This window comes from Camelus ferus, chromosome 2 (genome assembly GCF_009834535.1).
Source record: "Camelus ferus isolate YT-003-E chromosome 2, BCGSAC_Cfer_1.0, whole genome shotgun sequence".
NCBI classification, from domain to species: Eukaryota; Metazoa; Chordata; class Mammalia; order Artiodactyla; family Camelidae; genus Camelus; species Camelus ferus.
In genome coordinates, this window is record NC_045697.1 from 32,343,850 (window position 1) to 32,369,319 (window position 25,470).

General features: G+C 35.1%; 1 long non-coding RNA gene across 1 annotated transcript; it reads left to right on the forward strand.

Annotated features, from left to right (window-relative positions):
* The first annotated feature begins 4,277 nt into the window (after positions 1-4,277).
* On the forward strand, positions 4,278-24,932 carry LOC116668781. The gene is made up of 3 exons (XR_004326023.1): positions 4,278-4,288; positions 21,232-21,235; positions 24,867-24,932. It is a non-coding gene; the product is annotated as an uncharacterized LOC116668781 (long non-coding RNA).
* Positions 24,933-25,470: the final 538 nt, after the last annotated feature.

A 25,470-nucleotide genomic window follows, 5' to 3' on the forward strand; every position in this document is an offset into this window, starting at 1 on the left:
GCAATTATCACTTTCATTTTACACATAAATAAACTAAGGTCCAGAAGAGTTAAATGGCTTGCTCAAGCTCTCATGGGATAGTTGAGAAGATTAAAAGTGTGTCAAGTAACTGACAGATGCTCAACAAGCAGGGAAAGTCTGAAGAAAGGTGTTTTCTGAAACAGTCAGGAAGAGCTCTTGGTCACTTAACTGTGTACCTGTAGTAATAGATAAAAGTAGAGGCTGTTCTTTGCTCTCTACGTAAGTACTTAACTGATTGGGTTAAAGTTTCTGGAAACTTGACAGAGACCAGTTGCCTCATTTTATAGCTGAAGTAGATACCTTGCCAGATGAAATGACTTAGCTAAGGTTGCCGAGAAGATTGGTGACAGTTCAAGGACTACAACCCAGGTTTTCTGTCTTAGCCAGGGACTTTTTTTCTCCCATAAGCTCAGTGTGATAGCTGCTCACATTGCTATCAACTTCATGTTGACATTTCATTTTTTTAGTTAGAAATATCCAAGGTCAAGGAGGTGTGGCTTGTCTTTCTACTTCCCAGGGAATAGTGAAGACAAATTATCTTGGTACCAGAGTTACAAACTTCTGGCAAGAAGAAAAAAAGTGATTTATATTTTTATTTTGTCACACATAACCACAGTTTATATTTGGCTATAATAATTCAAAAAGCTCTTTCAATTGTTTTTCTCGATTTGGAGAGTATGGAAGGTGTATTTATTAATCTTTCACGTTATCTAATCAAACTATATAAATTAACCTTTTTATTTAGTACTTTCTCTGTTTAGGATATTATATAGGAAAACTAAACATCAGACAATGACTCTCAAGTAAAGGGTCAGACAAAGCAGAAAACAATGAACATATCCAGGATGGGTAAATCTTTCTAAAGAGAAAAATCTAGGATTCATTTTCATTGGTTGTGATTTGCTTTGTGGTTTTGAAATGAAGGTAGTGATTGTACTTCAAAACTAAAACAAACCCAAACAAACAAACCAAAAAAGCCCAGAAATTTAGGCTTGTGAGGAGCAGTCATACATCTTTAAGTTCAAAGTTACTACTCAACCTTTAAATATCACCAAACTGTCCAGGGAACTGGTGAATGTCATGGTTAATGTGACAACTGGTCTTCATATATATCATGCATACCCAAGAATTCTCTGGGTCTGAAAAGCAATTGAATCAATAGATTTATTTTAACTTTTCGCATAAACACAAGCTTACATTGAATCAGAATCTTTTTTTCCCTTTATGTTCCTTTCTATTCTTTGGCTGAGAGTGAACTTTTCCTTTACTGTTACTTTCTCAGAATGTTTGGACTTAGATATCCACAGTATAAATCAGATTGTTGGTGATGCCATAAGAGATAATGATCAAAATGAGATTAAGTTAATCCAATCAAAATTGATCCCTATTCCACCACAAAATATAAAAATCAAATTTCTTGGAGTTTGAGGATTTTATATTAGTTTTATCTGACTCTTTCCCCTGGCATTAACAGCTAACAATTTTATCTAACATAAAAATATGATTTAGGTTTTTTTCTAGATATCATAATTGAATAGATATTTATAAAAGATGTGGGCAAAATGGCAGACCCTTGGTGGTTGAGTATTCGAGTTCTGAGGCAAGACTACCTGGGTTTGCATGCCAGCTTTGTCACTCACCACAAGACACTGCGCAAATCACTTGTCTTTTCTGTGCCACGGTTCCCTCATCTGTAAAAACAGAATAATGTATGTACACTGCAAAGAGTCGTTGTGAGGATTAGATGAGTCCATCTGTGTTAAGTGCTTTTTATACACTTAGGTTTCACATTATAGAACTGCACATATAAAAACAGCATGTGCGTAGTGTGGTGCCTCGCACAGACTAGTAGGACATTTGCTATTCTTGTTGCTTTAATTGGCATGAATTATTACTGATGTTGAAAATAGTTTTGTTTCTTAACCATTTATTTTCCTTCTGTAATTTCTTGTTCAAATCCCTTGCCCATTTTTATTGCCATATTAACTGTTTTTTGTCTTACTGATTTTTGAAATGTGTATCATTTCCTGACCTATTGCTTTGGAGATCATCGATGCCATAATATTCAAAATAATTAATAAGGAGGTATTAACCAAGCACATGCAATGTCTGAGATGCTGTGCTAAGTGCTGTGCAGAATAGAAAAATCAATGACATGGTCCCTTTCTTCTATGTGATTTTTAACATAGTAGGGGGGAAAGGAAACATCCAAAATAATGCAGTGTGTCATAATAGAGCTTTCCATATCTGTGCTTTTGGTACATTGATAAGGAAGTCATTAATTTGGATTGGAATCATCCCAGAAGCTGTTTGGAAGAGGTAGCATTTAAGATCGGATTGAATGATGAGCAAAATTTCAAGAAGCATACATGGACAAGGGATTCTAGTGGGTTAAAATAATGAGAGAGAAGACAGAGTGGGGAAATATAATACTCATTTAAACTTATTTTTAGATTTTTTTAAAATTTGTATGTGATATTGTTTACTACAAAGCAAACACTGTGATCACTGACCCCTTAGAGCTTTGAATCATAAGGAGATATATGACTTGTACCTAACCTAAGACTAATTCAGGAACTCAAGCTGGTGGTGTACATGATCCATTGAATGCTGCAATTTATGTTAAAAGATTAGACTTAATGCATAGAACTGACAACATATGCAATAATGACAATTTCTTTTTGTCAGTTTTGAATAGAAGAGGTGGATTATGGCAGTTCCAAGGCTGTAAAAATCTAGAGGGATAACAAACAATATTTTGTGGCAAATTCCCAAGGGCAGGTATGCAAGAAGCCAGTCAGTGATCCTTGATATATTTGAATAAGCAGCGTTTTTCAAGCTGGGCACTCTGCATTTTTAGTCAGATAAGTCTTTTTTGTGGGGCTGTCCTATGCATTCTGGGGTGTTTAGCAGCATCCTAGATCCCCATAGCACCTCTCCCCACCCCAGGGTTAGAACAAACAAAAATATCTGTAGATATTGTTGAATGTCCCTTTGGGGGCAAAATCTCTACTGGTGAAGAACCACTGGAAGTCTTACTTTATTGTTACCATATTATTGGAAAATATGTTCTATTTTAATAATTATAATACCAAAGACCTACCATTTATTGGACATACGAATAAAAGAGTTTTAAAATATGTATGTTCTTATATAAAGTGCATTCCAAATGTGAAAGCTTGGATCCACACTTTACAGCGTCCAAAACTTGGTACAAACCAAGCTGAGCTCATCTTCTGAATTTACCCACATACTAGCACATGCCTTAAATGCAGCAACTTAGTATTCCTGCTGTGAAAAATCAAGCAGGTTACTCTAACTTAGGAGACTTATGGAATTACCTTTTTAGAACCTTATATTTTGAAATGATTTCAGAATTAAATAAAAGTTGCAAAAAATGTAAAAAATATTTCTCAAATGTTAACATTTTACTGCTTTGTGATTTCTCTCTCTCTTTCTGTGCGTGTGTGTGTAACTTTTAAAAAACCATTTGAGAGTAAGTTACATACATGATGCCCCTTTACAAGTAAATACTAACATATTTATTTCCAAAAATAAGGCTGTTCTCTTTTGTAACCATGATGCAATTGTCAAAAATAGGAAGTTAATACTGATTCAGTACTAATATTTAATCTTTGGGCCTTATTTAAATAATGCCATTAGCTCTTCTAACATCCCATCTAAGATCACATGTTGCATTTAGTTGTCATGTCTCTTTAGAGATGGAACAGTTCTTCAGGTTTGTTTTTTTTTGGGGGGGGACCTGGACTGAATGTTTGTTTCATCTCCCACCAAAATCTGTATGTTGAATCCCTAACTCCTAGTGTGGCTGTATTTGGAGATAGGTCTTCTAAGGAAGTAACTAAGGTTAAATGTAGTCATAAGGGTGGTTCCCTGATCCAATAGAATTAGTGTCCTTATAAGAAGAGACATCAGAGAGCTTGACCCCCTGCCCGCCCCGTATCTCTGCATATCCGAGGAAAGACCCTTTGTAAAGATGTGGGGGAGATGGTGGCCATCTGCAAGACAGGAAACCAGCCCCACTAGAAACCAACCCTACCATACCGTCATCATAAACTTCCAGCCTCCAGAACTGTGGGAAAATAAATTTCCATCATTTAAGCTACCCAGTCTATGATAATTTGTTTTGACAACCTGAAGCTAATACAATAACCTTGACATTTTTGAGATATACAAACCAGTTACAGTGTTTAACCCTCAGGTTAATATCCATAAAATCTACTATCAGCTAAAGGGCTCTTCCAATGTACAGGAAATGCACGTTTGTGGATTGGGCTAGGATGACTGCAGTGGCATGGTGAGATGTTCATATTCGGGGTGTATTTCATATTAAAGCCAACAGGCTTCCTAATGCATTAGGAATGAGACATGAGGGAAAAAGAAGAGACCCAGTTTCAGCAAACATGACAGAGATCATACTGCAGATCTTTGACAGTTTATATACATATCACCACAAAGCAATTTCTAGTTTGAAATAATTTTCAGTCCTAGTGGCATAATATTTTTATATATTTTGAACATAAGTTTATTGAATAAAAGATGGTTGGTAGGGTGAATAAATAGCTTCATTCACAGCAAATCTTTATTTCAGGGTAAGTTAAACTTTCAGAATAATCTAAAAGCCATAGGGTAAATAAGTTAGATAACCACTTTAAGCAATAACATTTGCAGCCAAAAATTTAAGTAATAACTCTGGTTTCTTTGCATTTGATTCTGAGGGCAATTCCAAGGGAGAGTTTTCAAAAAAGCTTTTAAGCAGTAAAAGCACCGTTAGCAAAAGTGGCTACATCTTAAAGATTAATTTTCTTTGAAAGAAACAAACCTCAATAATATCTACAGATAATGTAATACTATTTATATCTGTAGGTATAAATATCTATAGATTATGTCGTTTCTCATTATTATCCTGTCTCCTCTTCCCCTGTAAAAGACTAAACTCTTGTTCTTCATTTTTTAATTTTGTAAATGTGGCTATCTCCGTGGTACCCTGTATGGTACTTACAGAGCTGTCTATAAGTGTACCTATATCTCTCTGTATCATCTCTCTCTCTCTCTCTCTCTCTCTCTCTCTCTCTCTATATATATATATATATATATATATATATGTCATATCTACATTTATCTCTAGTGTCTATATTTAATTACATATTACCTAGCTATATGACTGTTATAAAGAGGCCTTTCTTTTTCATCTGGTAATTACCGCTGTATGCTTACTAATTTCTCTCAGATTCATGAATCTGGAAAGAACTTAGAAGTCACTTACTCAAACTTTCTAATTTAGTACACGAGGAAACTGATTTTCTTCCCAAATAGATCTTTAACCAGCATTACATTAAGGATAAGAACTGATGTTTTCTGTCTCCTGGTGGAGAAATCAATTGGAATAAAGGTTACAATACTATTCAGAGGAAGAAAAGTTTTACTAGTGTTGTAACTTAGTTTGGGAGTTGAAGGCACACTAATTTCTGCTGTAGATATTTTGAAAAAAAAAAAAAAAAGGACAAAATTTTAGCTTCAGAGGCTCCACAAAGAGTCAGAGTTACAAGCCAATTGATTGCTTTAAAGCCTGCAAACTCATAGAATCAACAAGTCACAGTAGATAGTGTTAAAGCAGTTAGGTGAACTGCAATAAATTATGAACTAACAGCAAGATTTCTCATCGAAAAAAATTACTTTTGTAATTAGGGGCCATTAGTGTTCTGGAGAATACCCAATGGATATTCTTAATCTGTAGATGGGCAGTGAGAATGTGGAGGAAAAAGCATTTCTTAAACATTTATTGTTTGGCAATCACTTTTCCTACATTATTATGAAAAATTCACAATTTTAAATTTATCAAAATTCTGGCTCCAAGAGAATTTTAAATAAAAATTCTGAGTTGAATATTTCTTATTTTAAAGTCAGTAATTCATACCTTCACATCAAGTATTGAAGTATGCCAAATGTAAGTTACTAAAAATATGTTAAACACTATAGGTTTTGATGAATGTATGTACTGTGAAACCATCACCACAATTAATATAATGAGCATATTCTATATCCCCAAAGTCTCCTCCTGTCCCTCTGTGATCACCCTCTCTTGCTAACACCTTTCCACTCCCACCCCACCCCCAGGCAATCCTGATACTTCTGTCACTGTATTCTAGTTTATACTTCCTAGAATATTACACCATTCTAGTAGGAGTTCTTTTTTGTATGGCTTCCTTTATTGGACATAATTATTTTGAGACTCATTCATTTTGCTTCATAGGTCAGTAGTTCATTTGGTTGTACTGCTGTGTAATAGTCCAGGGTATAGATACCCTACAGTTCATCCTTTCATCCGTGGATGGTCATTTGTACGGTTTTCCAGTTTTTGTTGATGATTACCAACAAAGCAGCTATGAACACTAGGGTACAATGTTTATGTTTACGTGCACAAATATTTTTGTGAACATACGATCTGGTTTTCTTGGAAATAGCTGTTAGATATGACAGGCATACACACAAATTTATTTAAAATTTCCAAGCTTTTCTGGATTTGTTGGCTATTTCCCATTTGTACCAGCAGTATAGGAGAGCTCCAGTTACTCCCCGTTCTCGCCGACACTTGGTATGGCCAGTCTTTTGAAGTAGTAGACATCTGAGGTTTGAGCGGTAATCTATTGAGGTTCTTAATTTGCATATCCTTTATGATGAATGATGTTGGGCATTTGCCCTGTGTTTATTTCCATGTTGCCATCCATATATCTTCTTAAGTGTCTAATTCAAACCTTTTGCCTAATTTAAAACATTTTGTTTGTTTTCTTATTATTGAGTTTTGAAAATTTTTTACATATCTGGATATAAACCCTTTATCAAATATGTGATTTGCAAATATTATTTTCTAATCTTTGGCCTTTCTATTTATCCTCTTACTGTCTTTCAGAGACCAGAAGTTATTAATTCTTATGATGACCCAATTTATTTATTTTTTTCTATATGGAAAGTCTTTGCCTAATTCAATGTTAAAAAAATATTTTCTCCTATGTTTTCTTCTGGAAGTTGTATAGTTTGAGTTTTCACCGTTAGGCCTGTGTTCTATTTGAGTTACTGTTTGTATTTGGCCTAAGCTGTAGATTGAAATAATTCTATTTTATTTTTTAAATATAGATATGTGTCATTTGTTGAGAAGACTATCTTTTCTCCTGCCTTTGCATTTCTTTCAAAACTCAATCTATTCTGGATTCTATATTCTTTGTCTATACAGACACCAATAGTACACTATTTTGATTATTGTAGCTTTATTTTAATACTTGATATCAGCTAGCATAATCTTTCACTTTTTTAGAACTTATTATTTTTTTTACTAAGACTATTTGTAAGAGCAGTTTTAAGTTCACAGCAAAATTGAGAAGGTAGAGAGAGTACCCATATCCGCCCTGCCCCCACACATGCATAGCCTCCGGCATTTTCAGCATCCCCCAGAAGAGTGGTACATGTATTACAACTGATGCACCTACAGTGATCCGTTATAATCTCCCAAAGTCTATAGTTTTACATTAAGGTTCACTTTTGATGTTGTACATTCTATGAGTTTGAATAAGTGTGTAATGACGTGTACCCAGCATATCATACAGAGTATTTTCACTGCTCTAAAAATCCTCTTTTCTCAACTTGTTCATCCCTCCCTCTACCCAACCCCTGGCAACCATTGATCATTTTACTGTCTCCATAGTTTTGCCTTTTCCAGAATGTCATCTCGTTGTAATCATACAGTATGTAGCCTTTTCAGATTGGCTCCTTCCACTTAGCAATATGCATTTAAGCAATATGCATTCCTCCATGCCTTTGTATGGTTTAATAGCTCATTTCTTTTTAGTGCCTGAATAAAATTCCATATTTCTTTATCCATTCAGTTATTGAAAAACATCTTGGTTGCTTCCAAGTTTGGCAACTGCAAATAAAGCTGCTATAAACATCTGTGTGCAGGTTTTTGTGTGGACATAAGTCTTCAACTCCTTTGAGTGAAAGAATACTAAGTATTGTGACTAGATTTTATGTTTAGTTTTATAAGAAACCTCCAAACTGTCTTCCAAAGTGGCTGTGGCCTTATGCATTCCTGGCAGCAATGAATGAGTGCTCCTTCGCGCCACATCCTTGTCAGCATCTGGTGTCGACAGTATTCCAGAGTTGGGCCATTCTAATAGGTGTGCAGTGGCATCTCATTGTTGTTTTAATTTGCATTTCCCAGATGACATATGCTGTGAAACATCTTTTCATATGCTTATTTATAATCTATCTTTTTTGGTGACATGTCTGTTAAGGTTTTTGGCCCATGTTTAAATCGGATTGTTTGTTTTCTTACTGTTGAGGTTTAAGAATTATTTGTATATTTTGGACAACAGTCCTTTAACAGATGTGTTTTTTTGAAAATATTTTCTCCCAGTATGTGACTTGTCTTTCCATTCTCTTGACATTGTCTTTCACTGAGCAAAGTTTTTAATTTTAATAAAATCCAGCTTATCAATGATTTCTTTTATGAATTGTGTCTTTGGTGTTATACATAAAATGTCATCACCATATGCAAGGTCATCTAGGTTTCTCCTATGTTATCTTACAGGAGTTTTATAATTTTGTATTTTACATTTAGGTCTATGATCAATTTTGAGTTAAATTTTGTGGAAGATTTAAGGTCTGTATTTAGATGATTCTTCTTTTTCTTTTCCTTTTTTTTTTTTTGGCATGTGGATATCTATTTGTTCCAGAACTATTTGTTGAAGACTGTCTTTGCTCCACTGAATCGCCTTTGTTCCTTTGTCAAAGATCAGCTGATTGTATTGATGTGAGTAATTTCTGGGCTCTCTCTTCTGTTTCACTGATCTATTTGTCTACTCTTTTGTCAATACTACACTGTCTTAATTACTGTAGCTTTACAGTAAGTCTTAGAGTCGGTTAATGTCAGTCATCCAAATTTGTTCTCAGGTTTTTTTTAATAGATGCCCTTTATCAGGGTGAGAATCACCCTTTTTGTTCATAGTTTTCCAAGAGTTTTTGCTTGTTTATTTTTGTTTGTTTTTAAGAAGGAAAAAATGTTGTATTTTATCAGATGTTTTTCTTGCATCTATTGAGATGATCGTATGGTTTTTCTTTTTCATTCTGTTAATATGGTAAATTGCATTGATTGATTTTCAAATATTAAACCAGTCCTACAGTTCCTAAAATAAACCGATTTGGTCATGATCTGTCATATTTTTTATACTTTTGGATTTAGTTTGGTAAGATTTGCTAATAATTTTTGCATCAATTTTTATGAGTTATTGAACTGTAATTTTCTTTTCCTACACTGTTTTAAAAGTATTACACTAATGCTGGCTTCATAGAATTAATTACTTAGTGTTTTCTCTTCTATTTTCCGAAGGAAATTGCACAGAGTTGGAATTACTTCTTCCTTAGATGTTTGGTAAAATGGTGAAGCTGTGTGGATCTTGAGTTTTCTTTGTGGGAAGGTTTATGGTTATAAATTTAATTTTAAAAATAGATATGGGGCTTTCAGTATTTACCCAAGCAGTGTCAACTCCCAGTGCTGTTCCTTCCTCTGTGTTGATCCAGATTTATGTTTTATACCATTATCCTTCAGAAATCCTTTAATAGTTCTTGTAATACAGGCTTGCTGGTGATGAAATTTTATGAGCTTTTATGTCTGAAAAAGCCTTTATTTTACCTTTGTTTTAAAATGATATGGAATTCTAAGTTGATAGGCTTTTTTTCCCCTCATTACTTTAAAGGTGTTGCTTCTCTGTTTTCTGGCTTAACTAGGATTCCAATGAGAAATCTGTTGTTAACCTTTTTCTTTTTTCCCTTGTCTTTTAAGATTTTATCTTTATCACCAGCTAATGCCCCTGGACTATAAACTTCCCAAGTGCTCTCAGTTCTTCCCCACCCGCCCCCCGCAGGTGGAACAGACTGGCTAGAGCTGACTGGGTATTGCTCCTCCCTCAGGTAGTTAGGCTCTATGATACCCAGCTGGCTGGTCTCTAACTAGCTTCTCCTGCAGGAGGCCTTGTTAAGAAGAGTGCTCGGGTGTCTTTCAAAATGGTTCCTCGTCTTCTCTCCCTGGCAGAAGGAAAAAGCGGTTTCTCCTCGGATATTTACCATGAGAACCTGGTTGAGCTCCTGGAAGTAAAACTCAACAAAAGTGAGTGAATATTTTACATTATTAAGTACTGGATATTTTTTGCTTCTATATATGTATATTCTTGAGTTTGTTCTGGGATTGTTAATTTACTTGGAAACAGTTTGATTTCTGTTGATATCTTGCTTTAGAACTTAGGTAGGAGTGTGGATCATTACTCTATAGGGTCAGTTTTATCAGACTAGGACAGAACTTTTCTGAGAAGTAAGCCTACTTGATGTTGTTGGAACGCTGAGATCTTCCATGCCGCTGGTGCTGACTGAAGGAATTCCTTCTAATGCTTTGCCTGGCCCCAGGTAATTTCGTCACATGCGTGAGCTGATGATTCTCTAGCTGGAGTCTCTGGGGAGAACCTCCATAAATCTCTGGAGCTCTCTACATGACTCTCTAGCTATCATGGCCCTTGTTGCCTTCCGGCTCTTTCGGCTGACCTCAGGGAGTGTGCAGAGCTCCCCATGGTTTCCCCTTTCCTTGCTGCATCATGTAAACGTTTTCCTTATTGCCTGATGCATAATATCTGAACTGTTAAAACTGTTTAATAACTTAAAACTGTTGTTTTATGCATTCTCTGTCCCACCCTGGTTTGTTTGTTTTTTGTAGTTTAAGAGGGTAATTCTGATCCCTGTTACTCAATCTTGGCAAGAAGAAAAATGCTCCCACTTTTCAATTTTGTTTTAAGAGTTTTATCTTGTTTTAGGACTTGTTTTTATCTTGTTTTAAGACTTGTTTTTATCTTGTTTTAAGTGTTTTATCTTATTTTAAGAGTTATCTTGATTGGCTATGATTTATGTGTATACAGATTTGTTACTCAGTGGCATTAAAATATAGATTATGCAAATTAAAGGTAAGAAAATTTAAGAATTTTAATTAACTTTCTCTGTTTAAATTTTCCATAATGCAAATGAACTCTCCCAAAAAGAACCAAGAAACTTTAGGAAATGTATATTTTCCAAACTTGACAGGCCAAGTGGATTGTAAATTAGGTTCATGCTGTTGACACATTTTGGCACCATCTTTTGTTTGACTTAGTTGAAGTACGTTGGGTTTGAATTTTGCAAAGTATTCGGTAATTAGCCCCTTACATAAAATGTTATCTTTTTGTTTACGTAAGTTTATCTCTTGAAGTGGAGGCATTATTACCCTTATCACATAAATGTAAAAGCTGAGGCTCACAGAGCTTTTGCCGTTTGCCTAACTTTATGTAGCTGAATTGGAGGAAGTCATGAGAAGGAAGTATTGCCGAGATCAGAGTAAATTTTTCCTGCTGTTCCACACCGGTTCAATGGCTGCTTTAAATTCTCAGGTACATTAGTGAATTAGCAATGGAACTTAACAAGCTTAATGTATTTGCAGAAGAGTTGAGGCCATATTGTTTATGCTAGCTCCATATTTTGTTACAGGGGGCTCTAAACTATTATGTGTTTTGATGTGTATTAACCCTACCTAAAGGAGAGGGGCCTCCCATTTGACCCAAAGGGATCAGTGTCTTTTTCTCTGATTTTATTTGTTACTCTTCTCAAAAATAAGGGTGACCTATGTGACCAATAGTATTTGGGAAAGAGAGTCTGAGCCTGGGTTACTTCCTTTCTTGGTTCTCTCCTCTCATCTCTCGCTCTCTTCTACTCTAGTTTGACTCTTGTTCCTGATTTCTGTGGGAAATCTGAGTCAGAACACTATTCGGAGCATTTCAGGGCAGTCAGACTCTCACTTGTTTTCTTTCTTTTGTCTCTTCTCTGCCGTTTCTTGGGTTCTTGGCATTTGCTGTGTTGAAAGGAAGGCCAGGATCCTCAGATGACTGACTGGTAAGGCTTCAGCTGGAACTCTTAGGGAATTATTTTTGACTTGAGTTCTAGTTACATACTGCATCCAGCTTTACCAGCAATAAATGTCATGTTTTAAAGTTTAAGTCTTAAAGGTGAAAGAGATATGATAGATCACCGACATCACAATGACCACCAACATCACAAACCCCACAGGTGTCTTCACATCATACTTATTTCCTAAGGGTAAGAAGGAAACTTCTTAAAGTAACCAGGGGCCATCCTGACCACCCCTAAATTAACAACCAAAGGGTAAACAGCTGGCAAAGCAGAATTCCGCCCAGACTCGATTCAGCCGCTACACCTGGCATCCGCTCTGATTGGCAGACGCGTGGTAAGTTGGCTGTTGAAAATATTGGCTATTACCCTTGCCTAACACATTAAAAAGAAAAACTTTAAAAAGGAACATACTGTAGAACATAACAGAGAAGATAAAAACAATTTGTTTAATAAAATTGATGTATTACAGTTTTTAAAAGCTTTTACATGAAAACTACATTACATCAATCATTTTTCTCTACTGGCTTCTATAAAAAAATATGAGATTTACTCTAATGAAGAAAAAGCTATTGACTCAAAACCTGTCTCTTTTGACAAAAGATCTGAAGTGGCTTACAGGAAATATATATAATGGAAATAAAAAATAAAACTTAAATTTGAATAACCACCAAAGTGGGATGAAACTCAAAACATAGATTTATAGGCTTACTAGATTATGCAGTTGCTTAAGGTGGGTAATAAATTTTGTTTTGAGACTCCCAGGAGCTAAAGTTTAAAGAAATGTGTCAGAAGAAATATAAAATAGTTAAGTATTTTCATTTCTCTGGATGAATGATGCCTTTTTTTTTTTTTAGCTTAAAACCAATAAATGAAATCATGATGGAAAAATGGTAGGTTTACTATATATAGTTTTAAAGTTATATTTTATCAAAGATAATAAAAATAAGATCTGCCCTTAAAGAAACATAACATGGTTAGAGAAAATGTTTCTAGAAAATATGACAATGTGTGGGTTTTTTTGGGGGGGGGGTTGCAAAAGCTGCTGAAGAACTCAGAAGGATTGTCCTTAGTGGGTTTGTAAGTCTTAGCTTTCAAACATTTCAAAATCTGACAGAACAGACTTACAGACCTACTAAGAGACCCAATTACTTTTTGCCAGTTCCTGTCACCATTCTGGAGCTTTTTCCTAGGATGCATTCTCAAGTTCTACTTTGTACAGAACTGTAGAAATCACAGGTGGTTTATTTGACTTCTAGTATCTCTCACTGCTCAGACATTCCTGTTACCCAACTTGTAGCCACGAATAACTGAATAGCTGGTTTAAGCCAATGACTTTTCCAGGAGGACTTGACTCCAGGTGATTCCAATCAGTCAGGCACCACTCTCAAAAGGAGAAAATGGGCTGGGGAATGTTAGTGATGACCACTTTCTATCCTGAATGCTGTAAAGCAGATAAAAGTCATTTTCAGAGAGGGAGAAGAGTACAGCAAAGCAGCAGCCAGGCGTGGGGGGAGGAGAGGGGGAGAGACAGAGTGATTTTTGTGATTTTTTTTTCCTGAAGTTTTCAATTATTGGTTTCATACCGTTCTAATGGCCTCAGCTGAAATTCTGCCCTATGCTTCCCTGAGAAACTTTTATATTTCTGTAATAAGTCTCCTTTTCTTGAACTGGCTGCCAAACAGTTTACATGAAAACATGGATCTGTACAAACTTTTGATGTGCTTCCTCACCTAAGTCATGCCTGAGAGTTTGCAGCGACTCCCAGGTTCTGTGCCTTGACTTCTGGTTGCTTCTCAAGAGTTGGCCTCTGAGACTATTTCATCTGCCTCAACACCTCACTCAGGTGTGCAGGTCCGAATCACATTCATTCATAAGTCCAGGTGTCTTAGCCCAAGTGCCCCTCCTTCATCTATTGCCATGTTACTTTTAGGTCTCCTGACTTCCCTAATTACCCGCACTCCTATCTGGCCACTACCTAATGAAATGAAATAAGGAATTTTGAGATTTCTGGCAGATAGCGCTAGAAACTTTTTACAAATATTTTCACATGACAATATGACTTAAAATCAAAGTTAAATGTAAACATCCATTATTTTATTGCATTCTATGCCACTTTCGCTGTTATGTGAATTCTGACAACACTAGATTATTCTAGTTTACTAATTTAAAGTTAATTATATTATGAAAATGTGTATTAGTTGAAAGTCCCTTTATGCAGTAAGAATTACAATTTATTCTTGTAGGGTTCCAGCATCTGCTGGGCTCATTAGAAACATAAAGTGAGAAATCAGAACATTTTGAAGCATGATAACTAATTTGTATTCCTTAAAATGACCATGCATAGAAATAATGCATTGCTTTATAATATGAATTTGTATTTATATATAGTACAGTAGGGATTATAAGGAAAAATGCTGCCGTTCTGCATGGTACAGTAATGTGTTATCTTGTTGGAAGAGTTCTATACATGCTATTTTAGAGATTTAATGGTAAGGAGCAGTTTTCTTACTCAGTTCCATCACTTTTAGAATAAAAATGCAACTTGTCTTCAATCTTGAGTTCTTCAGGAGTAACTTGAACAACTTATGATTTCGATTACTACAATTAAGATGCCTAGGAATCTTTTAAATGCTGCATATAATTGAAATGTTTTAAGAGTGTTGATTTCTTTTTTTTATTTATTAGAGTGTTAATTTCTTAGTAATGATGTTACATTGCTTTATGTTTGCCTATTTGTTACAATCGATGTAAAACCTAGCGTTCAAATGAGACCAATGAAAAATAAGTACATTTGTCATTAATATATATTTAAATTCTTTGCACTCAAGATAAATCTGTTTAAGACCACCCTTTCCTAGCTACTGCTTCTTGGAAACACTAGTGCATTAAGTGGCTGAGACCACTCTCCTACTTTGTGGCACCTGTACTGTAGGATATTTAGCACTTCGAAAAACCAAATCATATCCTGTCTTTTAAATAAACACTTGAGCCTTACTAAAAGCCAATGGTAGCTGGGCAAAATGATCTTGTATTAAGAAAAAAATTCTTGTGGAGCTGGAATGATGTTGGATTGCTTTCAGCTGTTTGTTTTCTAATTCAACGCCAGAGAGCTGCTGACTCCCTCAGGGAAGACAACTCCACAGCAGCTCATTTTACACCAAAATGATTAACTGAACTTAATTGGGCGTAGTATTTAATAAAAAAAAAAAAAAGAGCCTCCTTTGGGAAAAACCATTTTTTTTACATGTCTGCAACTGCACAGCATAAAATTCTTGTGATTTGTGTGTGTATGTGTGTTTTAGAAACAACTTTATAAAAGACTCTAGAAGCCAACATAATTTCTATATGGTGCTTGTCAAGCTGTTGACTACTGAAAATAATAGTGTCAGTTTCTCCTTCGAGATTTTTGTAGGAGACTTCTCCTGACGAATGATTTATCAAATTCCACAAAATAGAATAAAAGTGAATTTTGTTTGAAAAGCCTTCCTCTTTGAAGTATCTCATATGAATTTCTCTATGGAGACAAGTACTTTAAGATTTATTTTCTGTGATGTAAGGGCAAATCCTTTCTTAAATCTGAAAAATAGTTAAAAACTAGATTGAACTAAGGTACAATTACAGATTGTGATACAAATTACTGTTCCTCTTTCTCAATATTATCTTGTCCATTAAATTTTAAACTATAACATTCTACCCCAGTGTAATGATGCTCATCTTTTTTGACACAGATAAACATATTTACCACTGTTACACAGAAATTTTCAATTTATGCATCATTTGCACAGTATTATACTTTAGTTTAATAATACAATTGAAATACCTTTGAATTTTTTAAAAAGCCCTAGAGAAACCATAAATTCTGAGGGAAAAAAATGAAACTTAAAAGATAAGATTAGTCTTTTTTAGTGTCCATGAAGGGATAATGTGCATACATGAGAAGATATGAAAAATACGCTTATTTGTCACAATTTTTTGGTTTTAAAACTCAGTTCGAGTAAACTGGAGAAGGTTTTATTCTGAGTCCCTTTGGGTGATAAATTTAATAGCTCATAAAATCTTGGAGATGCCATTTTAGGACACGGCATAAATATTTGTAAGATTCTTGCCTTAAAGTAAGAACTAAAAAGTTTCTCGGAGGAAATGCATTTCTGTCACAGTTAAGAGCATTCTAAAATAATCTGTTTTAAAGTAAACATACAATATAGAGTGTTTGGTGCTTGGCTGTTTTGTATTCAAATATAAATATGAGTGCCCTGAAATTACTGAGACTTGCCAGCTTCAGCAGTCAAAAATCTCCCACTTGGGCATGTATTCCTTTAACCACAGTAAAAACTAAGGTATGCGCTCTGAAAGAAAGTATATATACATATATATATCATCAAATAGAGCCACCCAACTTTATCTTTGAATATGGGTAGGTCTAGTGTGGTCAAATGACATGCCTATGATCAAATTCATAAAAGCCAGGAAATAGTTGTAAGCAGTTAAAGAATAATTACTTTTCAGTTGGCCCCTCTGCTTCTTCTGGTTTTGTATTAAACTGTGATTATGATAATTATCTGTGGGGTGACTGCTGGGGGTTCAAATTCCAACTTGACTACTTACAAATCACGTGATCTTGAGAAAATTACTTTAACCACTCTCTGCCTCAATTTTTTTTCACCTGTAAATTGAGGATAGAACAGTATTTACCTCCTAGGATTGTTATGAAGTTTAAATGATTTAAAACCTCTTTGAACAATGCCTAGAATGAAAATCGTACATTCACATGGACCCTGCACATATGCATAATCATCTTCTACCTCTCCTGTGATGACAAAGTTCCTTTAAAGCCTTTATTTGTGCTTCTGTTATTTTTTTTTTTTACACAAATATTCAAAGAAGCTTTATTTTGAGTAGCCAGAATATGTCATCAATCCAGATAATCTTGAGTGGATGAATGGCCAACAATCCATGGCACGTACGTACTCAACAAGAAGAAGGAACAAAGTGTTGATAAACACAGCAACTCGGATGACTCTCAGTGAAATAAACCAACACCGAAAGTTAAATACTATATTATTCCATTTATATAACATTTTGAAATGTAAACACTGCTGGGAGTTAGGAAGGGGGACTGAGTAGGGGAAGGTGAGTATGATTATAAAAGGTCAACACAAGGGATTCTTGCAATCATGGGGCTCTTCATTTCTTGACTGTTGATGGATATGTGAACCTACAGTTGTGCTAGTACTAAATAGAACTAAACACTGCCCCCCACCCCATGCATGTTCACATAAACATGCCCAAATGAGTACAGGTAAAATCAGTGAAATCAGAATGAACTGTTATTTATTGTATCCATTCAATATCTTCATATTTTGCAAAATGTTATTATAATTTGGGGAAATAGATGGGGAAAGTGAATACGGGATTTGTATATTACTTCTTAAAACTATATATGAACTGTATTACCATTGCATTTGAATATACAACTTTCTCCATAAGAATTTCAGTTAAAAGAATGGGGAAGAGGGAGTCTGTTTGGTATTGGAAAATATCAACAATCCATGTGTAGGATTACACATGTTGAAAATGGAAAAATTTGAAAAATGGACTACCATATAAAAATACACATAAAATAGAACTTGAACACAATCATAAGAATCCAAAAGACATCTGAGAGATCACCTCATCTAGTAATGAGTTCAGGGTATATGTTTTGTTACTCCATGACAAAATGAGAACTATATGGACAATGGTGATGGTGTGTTTGTGTGATATTGGCATAAATTTCCTGACTGTTGTAACTTAAAGAAACTGTTCTTTATTCTAAGATTATACCCTTCCTACCTTTTGATGTTGTAATTAACTTTCTTTTACAAAATAATAGTAATAGTGGTTGTTTTGTAATGTCTTTCCTTGACACAAATGAAAAGGTGATAAACTTAAGAAAAAGCAAATTAAGTGGGTATGAAGACAATCCCCTACCCCAGAAAAAAGAAGAAAAAGGGCAGGAAAAATAAATGACATTAATACCAGAAAGAAAAAATCAATGTGCACCATTGATCACATGCACAGAATTTCCCTGCAGGAGGAGTTCTCATGTTTTGAGGCTGACTTATGCTTTGGGAGGTTACACTGCATGTATATTGGTTCCTTTCAACAGCAACGTTCTGATGTTCACTGAGATATTCTATGATTTAAAAGTTTCCTATATTCTTTGTACTCAAGTATTTTCTTCCCTTACAAATTTGCGTAGTATTTAGAATTGGATGCTAGCTAAAATTGTGTTCATAAGTTCATAGGATTTATCTTCTGACTGAGTCATTTTTAATAGGGAGAACATTCTGGAAAGTTTTCTACATTTGTTATTTTTACATCATTTCTCACCATTACTACTTTTTAGATGATTGTTTAAACCTAAGTTATTAGGGACAATTTTAATACACAAGGCATGCTTATGAAATTATCTTGGGAGTAAGCTGACTGAAATACTCAGTGCTGTTTTCCATCAACTCATTCTTCACCAGACGCTCATAAGCAAGAGCTTTCCCTTTGGGTGACTGCCACTCCCTCTGAATGCCTTTCTTCATGTCCTAGTGCTTCTGCATCTGATCCTTATGACCCCAAACCAGTACATGGTAGCATGACCCGGACTCTTCCCTTGTTTCCTTTATCTTTTCAAACCGTATGATGGGTCATCATTAAAATCGTCTTCTTTGAGGTTGATTCTTTTATTCTGAGGACATTTGCAAACTCAGTACACTACAGCTCCTCATCCAGCACCTTGACATTTCCCAGGGTAGAGCCTGAGAACTCAAGGCACGTGGGTGAACTCAAACAAGAAAATGCTCCAGAGGACTCTGGATCTTGGGATGGTAAACACCCAGACATGCACATGCACACCGGTTTAGTTTTAACCTCCATTCATACATCACAGCCTACATGTTGGACAGAGTTAGTTCAAGTATTATATAAATTGATAGAGCTCAGTTTTCCTCTTGGTAGAGTGTCATGGATTTATTATCAAGCCTGCATTATGAACACAGTAGATGTTTTGGAAGTAAACCATACATTGAAAATATAGATATTATCAGTGATAATGGATAGCCAGGAAAAAGTATTTAGATGAATGCTTGCAGCATCAAAATTCCCAAACTGGATTTCTTCACTTAAGAAAAATATGATTTCCAAGTGAGTATACTGGGGAAGAGTTTATCCTCAGAATATCTGTCATGAAATTACCAAAGAGTCAGTCTGTCAAGCTTTATGTCAAAGTAATAACTTGGCTTGTCCCCCTACATAGTATATACAACTTTCTCATGAGTTAATCCCAAAATGAACTCTGCCATTTTGCAGTTTAAAAAAGTAGCCAGTTTTACAACTAGGTATACTTAAAATATTTTTGTGAAGATTCTATATATTGTGTTTTATCACAGTCATCCACTATATATTTTGTATTATTGTAGTCATCCATTCAGTTGAAAACTGATTTGGCAAAATAGTTATCATGGTAATTCTTTTTGGTCTACCAGAGACCATATTTCTGATCCACATAATGGTTAGTCTCTTTCTTGCTTGCTTGCCTTTGTCCATGCCCTCTGCTAAAGATCATCAGAAATGCATGTGTAGTTGAACAATTTTGATGTATTGCACTTTTAACAAGGTACCACACCACTGGGTACTGGGTAACATCTAAGTAACGAAGTGTTAGAGAGGATTTATTGTAGAATTTGGGCTCTACGTGGTAGGTGTTTTGGGGAGAGTTTAGAAAAGCTAGACTTTGTTCTGAATTGGACCCCATCAGGAAGTGTGGGTACCATGATTCGGTATTTTAAGAGATCCTATCTAGAAAGAAAGAATAACAGAGTGAGGCTAAAGCTGCAACTCATAAGCAGCCATTACTCATGAGGCAGGAAAGACGGGGTGTTGGGCTTTTTTTGTAGTTTATACAATCTTTATGTTCAGTCATGTATAGGGATTGGTGTTGCTTTTTGTCTTGCTCCATGGCAGCCACAGCGTGGCCTTGTCTGACATTGATGTAAAATTCTGTAAAATTGTTCTGTAAAATTATGTTCATAAGAGAACACCAAGACCTCACTGTGAGTACCAGGTAACCTCCTAGCAACATTAGGGTCCAGCTAATAGTATTAGACCAGCACCTAATGTTAAAGATAGCTTTTCTTTTTTTTTAGCATACTTACTTCCTGTATCTTCCTTCCATTTCTAAAAGATAAGGACACCTAGTTTCAAGGCCACATCGTCCTCCTTTTTCAGTTATTGTCTTCCCCATGCCATGCGAGAGGTTTCAGCAGAAATGATGAAGTTATTTCAGACTCCCTTCTTAAGTGGCAGAGCCCTCTGCTCAATGGTTCTCTAGTTAATAATTCTTTCTCATAGTGACATGAGTTTCATTACCTGTCCAGGCCTCTTACTTGTCATCCTGCAGGATGGGGATTTGTATATGATTAAAACTGATCAGAGAGCTACAATATCAAGTGTTCTATCTCTGAAATAATTACTTTGAGTGTCTATTATCTTGAACTGCCATGATGGTTAAATTTTATGGTTAACTTAGCTAGGCTGTGGTGCCCAATTGTTTGGCCTAATTAAACACTAGTCTAGATATTTCTATGAAGATATTTCATAGATGTGATTAACATATAACTAGTAAAATGTTAAGTAATAGAGAATGCCCCTGATAATGTGGGTGGGCCTCATCCAATCAGTTGACAGTCTTAAAAGCAAAAACTGAGTTTTCTCAGAAAAGAATGAATTCTACCTCAAGACTATACTATAGAAATCTTGCCTGAGTTTCCAGTTTCTTTCCCTACAAATTTCAAGCTTGGGGGCCTCCTACAATTAAAACAAATTTCTTAATATACATGTACACATATCCTATTGGTTCTGTTTGCCTGGAGAACCCTGATACTATAACTACTATTTAGCATTTTATAATTGTGATTTTTATATACTTAAGTGCATAATTCAGATATTGAGTGCAGGGAATTTTATATTCTTCACAACTATGCCCTATGAATACTTACTGAACAAATCAATGAAAATTTGGTGACACTTTCCCCATAACTTAAAATGCTCTTTATTTCATTAGTCTTCGCTGATGGCTAAAGGACCTCAGGGTCAGCTTAGTTTTTCTAAGTCAATAGTCATTTATATGTTAATTTAAAATGCAGACATTATCTGTATTTTGAGTAAGACTTGATATAGGAGCTAGGTTAAAAATAAGTGGGTTTTCTCTGAAAACTGAAATTGAAATATTTGAAAATGCAATCAGGCTTCTCATCTTACGGCCTAATCTACTCCATTTGTTAACGTATGCAATGGAGAAGTAGTCTACTCCTAATTTATATGTATGACCAGGGGCAGAAGCTTGGAGTAGTATTTAGATGTCGCATAGTAGATATTTTGAACTGGCCACCACCTCCAAATGGGTTTTGGTTATCACTACATGGACTTGATTTTTATTTTCTATTTATATGCATCGTCCCAACTTCAGTCTTTTTGGCTATTTCATGCATCCAATTTTAATATAAATTTCAAAAGTGATAGTTGTTTGAGGTCCCATAATCTAAAGTTTTTAGAAACTCAGGCTATGAGATGGCAGAAATTTATTTTGGTTCTATGTTCAACTTTATTAGCATGCTTGATTGAGACTGGACAGATCATGACACACCATCTTTACATTTTTTTCTCATACTCCCAACATTGATGGTAGAGTGTTCTTTGTCTTTTGCCCATTATCTTAATGTCTTAGTAGAAGTTCCTTATGTCAGAGGAACAGCTATTTTATTCAGAATTTGGGAAAAAAAAATAATGTAATCATTGAAACCTGAATTTTTAGGATCTTGGCCATCAAGGATAAATGGAATTCTTATAACTTCTATTACAGTGACTCCTGGGTTTTCTAGATTCTGTCATTTCTGAATTTACTTCCTACACCTAATTCTTCAGCTTTTGCAAGGTAAGAGCTGCACTTTGTGTGGCCAAAATGCATTCTTTCCCGAGGACCAGATAATATTTTGCCCAGTCTGTGCTCTCTGCCTTTCCCTCATCTAACTACTTCAGAATAAGACATGGATTTTACACACACACACACACACGCATCTTGTGGCTGGCTCTGTGGTTCTGGAGCACTTTGTACTACCCTTATCTCCGCTATCAGCACACTGTACAGCTACTGTACACACTTGCCTCCCCTCCACCCCACAAGCTCCGTGTTCAGTGTTCTATAAGTCACTCGTGGCTAGCAAGGAGCCTGATGCGTTGCAGTAAATTGAGAATCTGAGCTTTGACAATCACTTTTCATTCAGGGTGGAGAAAAAGAAGGCAAGGGTGTTGAGTGGCCAAATGCTAGTGAGGTGATCTTTATGAGCTAGTGAGCTTTATGAAATATTTGAGCAATTCTAATTCCTAATTTGTTTTTTTCTAGCCTCACTTCTAGTTGTAACTTGAATTCAATGTAGTATTTTTCTATTTTAACAAAAATATAATTTAAGCAGTGAATTTACACAGTCTATGCTTATTAAGAAAATTCCAAAAAATGAAGAACCCATGTCATTTTTACACTATGAACTGTGGCCCTGAAGTTTATGTATGTTTTCATTGCAAAAAATCATCTGCTCTAGTATTTAAGTGATAAAAACAAAATATTTGAAAGCTATGAGCCAAATATAAAATTATATATAAATGCATGTATATTTTGCAATCATATATGTATGTTTGTGTATATATGAGTTTGTGTATATGTGTTTGTATGTGTATATAAAATGGTACATATTTCACAGGGTCATTGTGAAGATTAAATATAAAGAGCTTTATATAGTGCCTAGAACACAAAAAATGCTATATAAATTTTGTTAATAGTATGATCATCAATGATTTATAAATCTGTTTCGATTGAGAAAAATGTTTTTTCTCTTCATTCCTTCAGAAAGTAAGAGATAAAATATTATGTTTTAGTCATCAAAGCTACTAGGGTGTAGTGACAGTTTGTGTTTTGGGAGTTATGAGACGAAAGTGGCATCCATGTGAGGTCAAGCCAAAAAAAATTATGCATCAGTGAGTGCAGTCAAAAAGCCATCACCCTGGCATCCTTTGGCCAGAGGAGAGTGTTCTCTCTGGGGTCACACTCAAGCCGGGGCTTGAACTCCAGTGGCAATCTTTTGTTGGTCTTTTTAAGTTTCAGAATAGCTGCTATGCGTCTCCTGGAACTTAAAACCTTTTTGAGATTTTCATCTAAAATTAGTTTTCTAGAAAACTCACCCCAGTTTCATTTCTCTTGATGTATTTTTTTTCTTTCCCTCTCAAGCAATTGAGATAAAATTCTAGAATTCCAAATATTTTATTACTTCCACAGGTGTCTCTAGCCACACTCTACACCTTTCATTTCTACATTCTCACGAGCATGCTTTTTCTACTATATTTCACTTAATGGCGTGTTTGCTCAAAAGACTAAAGACAATGAATGGTCACTATAATAAAAATTTAGTTTAAGGGGAATAAATGTGTTTGAATTCCTGATATTTATATCTTATGAACTTAAAAGTATATTTTGCAAAATTTGATCATCTTTCCATTTCTTTCCTCCTTAATAAAAATATAGACCCTGAATATAATTTTTTTTATTACCTTTTATATTCACAATTTTTATATTTCCAAAAACACAGCTGGACTTAACCTACTATTAATTATAAGTTGTACAGTGATTTATAATTTTTAAAGCTCTTTTGTGCTTTCATTCTTAGAGAGACGTTATGAGATCATCATGTCAGGGAATAATGCCCCACCCTTGTCTTTTTCTAAAATAGGGTAAAAATAGTTAAGCAACTTGACAGTGTTAAGCTTCCTAGTAAATATTACACAGTAATTCGGTCTTACATCATCAGTCTCCCAAGTGTATTCACTGCATCATTGTAACCTCCAATGCGGAAGAGGGCTTAATATAGAGAGATGATTTTGATTTAAAAGTAAAAGTGTACAAAAAGAAATTAAAATCCTAAAATTTAATAATTACCCTTGTCCTAGATTACCACTTTGTGTTAACAAGAGGAAGCAGAGTAAGAAGACCCTGCTTCTCCCAGCTTGCCCTTGTGAATTCTGAAATTCATCAGTATTAATGAGAGTCAGAATAGGAACAGAGGCCCATTTGTCTGGTGTAGTGAGAGATGAAGGAAAAGAGAAAGGAAATTTGAGGTTACCTATTCACCCAGTCTCTCATTCTGGAATCTTGGCAGGAAGCTGTCCTACGGGTGTTTTCATTCAGGGTGAGTAGGGGTCGAGGGGACCGTGGCCCTTTTGCCCACTGACTGACTTTCGTTAGCACTTTCCTCTGCCCCCATGCCCTCTTCTCCTGCAAAGAAGAATCCGTTGACCTTCACTGGCCCCCTCAGCACTAGCACTCTAGGTAATAATGACTTGTCTTATCTTCCATATCTATTCAGAGAAACTGGAGTTCTCTTATTAGATCAGCTGCTTTATATTGCTTCAGAAAACCCATTTTAGAAAAAAAAAAAAAAAAAAAGAACTGGGTCATTTTTGTGATCAGTTACTGATGACCAGCTCAAAATTTTCTCTGAGGCATACATTCAAAGTGATACATTTAAAGCCAAATTGTATTTAGAATATTTCTGTTCTATTAATTTTAACTATATAAGCAACACGCTAATTACATTGTCTTTGTTAATATTAAACATGTCATGTAAATCTAACTTTTCTTCATCACAACTTCAGTCTTGGCCCCTTTCTTCCTCCTTTAGAACCAGCTAGAGAAATAACTTCTCATGTGTATCTTCCTAGTATCTTTTTCTCATATTTGTATTGCATAAATGTACATAACTATAGAAAAGAGTATTGTTTTGTTTTTGACATAAAGCCCACTGTTCTGTAATTTGCTGGGCCCCCTCACACTGGACACTATAGCTTAAAAATCTCTCTATGCTAGAACATAAATATCTACCTCATTCTTTTTTCTATTGTATTTCATAATACAGTATCCTCTTCACTAATTGAATTGAGGTTATTTCCAGTTTTTACTCTTACAAGTAAAACTACAAAGCATCCTTGAATATGACTTAAGTTCAGATGCCAGTGTTTTTCAAGAATATGTATGGAGAAGTAAAACTCAGACTGTCAGGTTCACATAGTCTCATTTGTAACAGATGATACTAAATTTCCCCATAAAGTTACTATCACAAATAATATTCGATTAGCAGTGTTTATTTTCTACAGTCTGCAGTACATTTGATATAAAACTTCAAATTTTTACCAGTTCGATAAGTGAAAAACTGTTTCAGATTAATTCTTATTACTTTTTCCAAGGTGGGATAATCATAACGTCCTCTTTAAAATAATTTCATGTGATGCATTAGGTAAAACTCAAGTTGATACGTTAATTTTTTCTTTATTTCTAGTTCATTGTATTGCGCAGTCAGATGCCCTGGCTCAGGAACT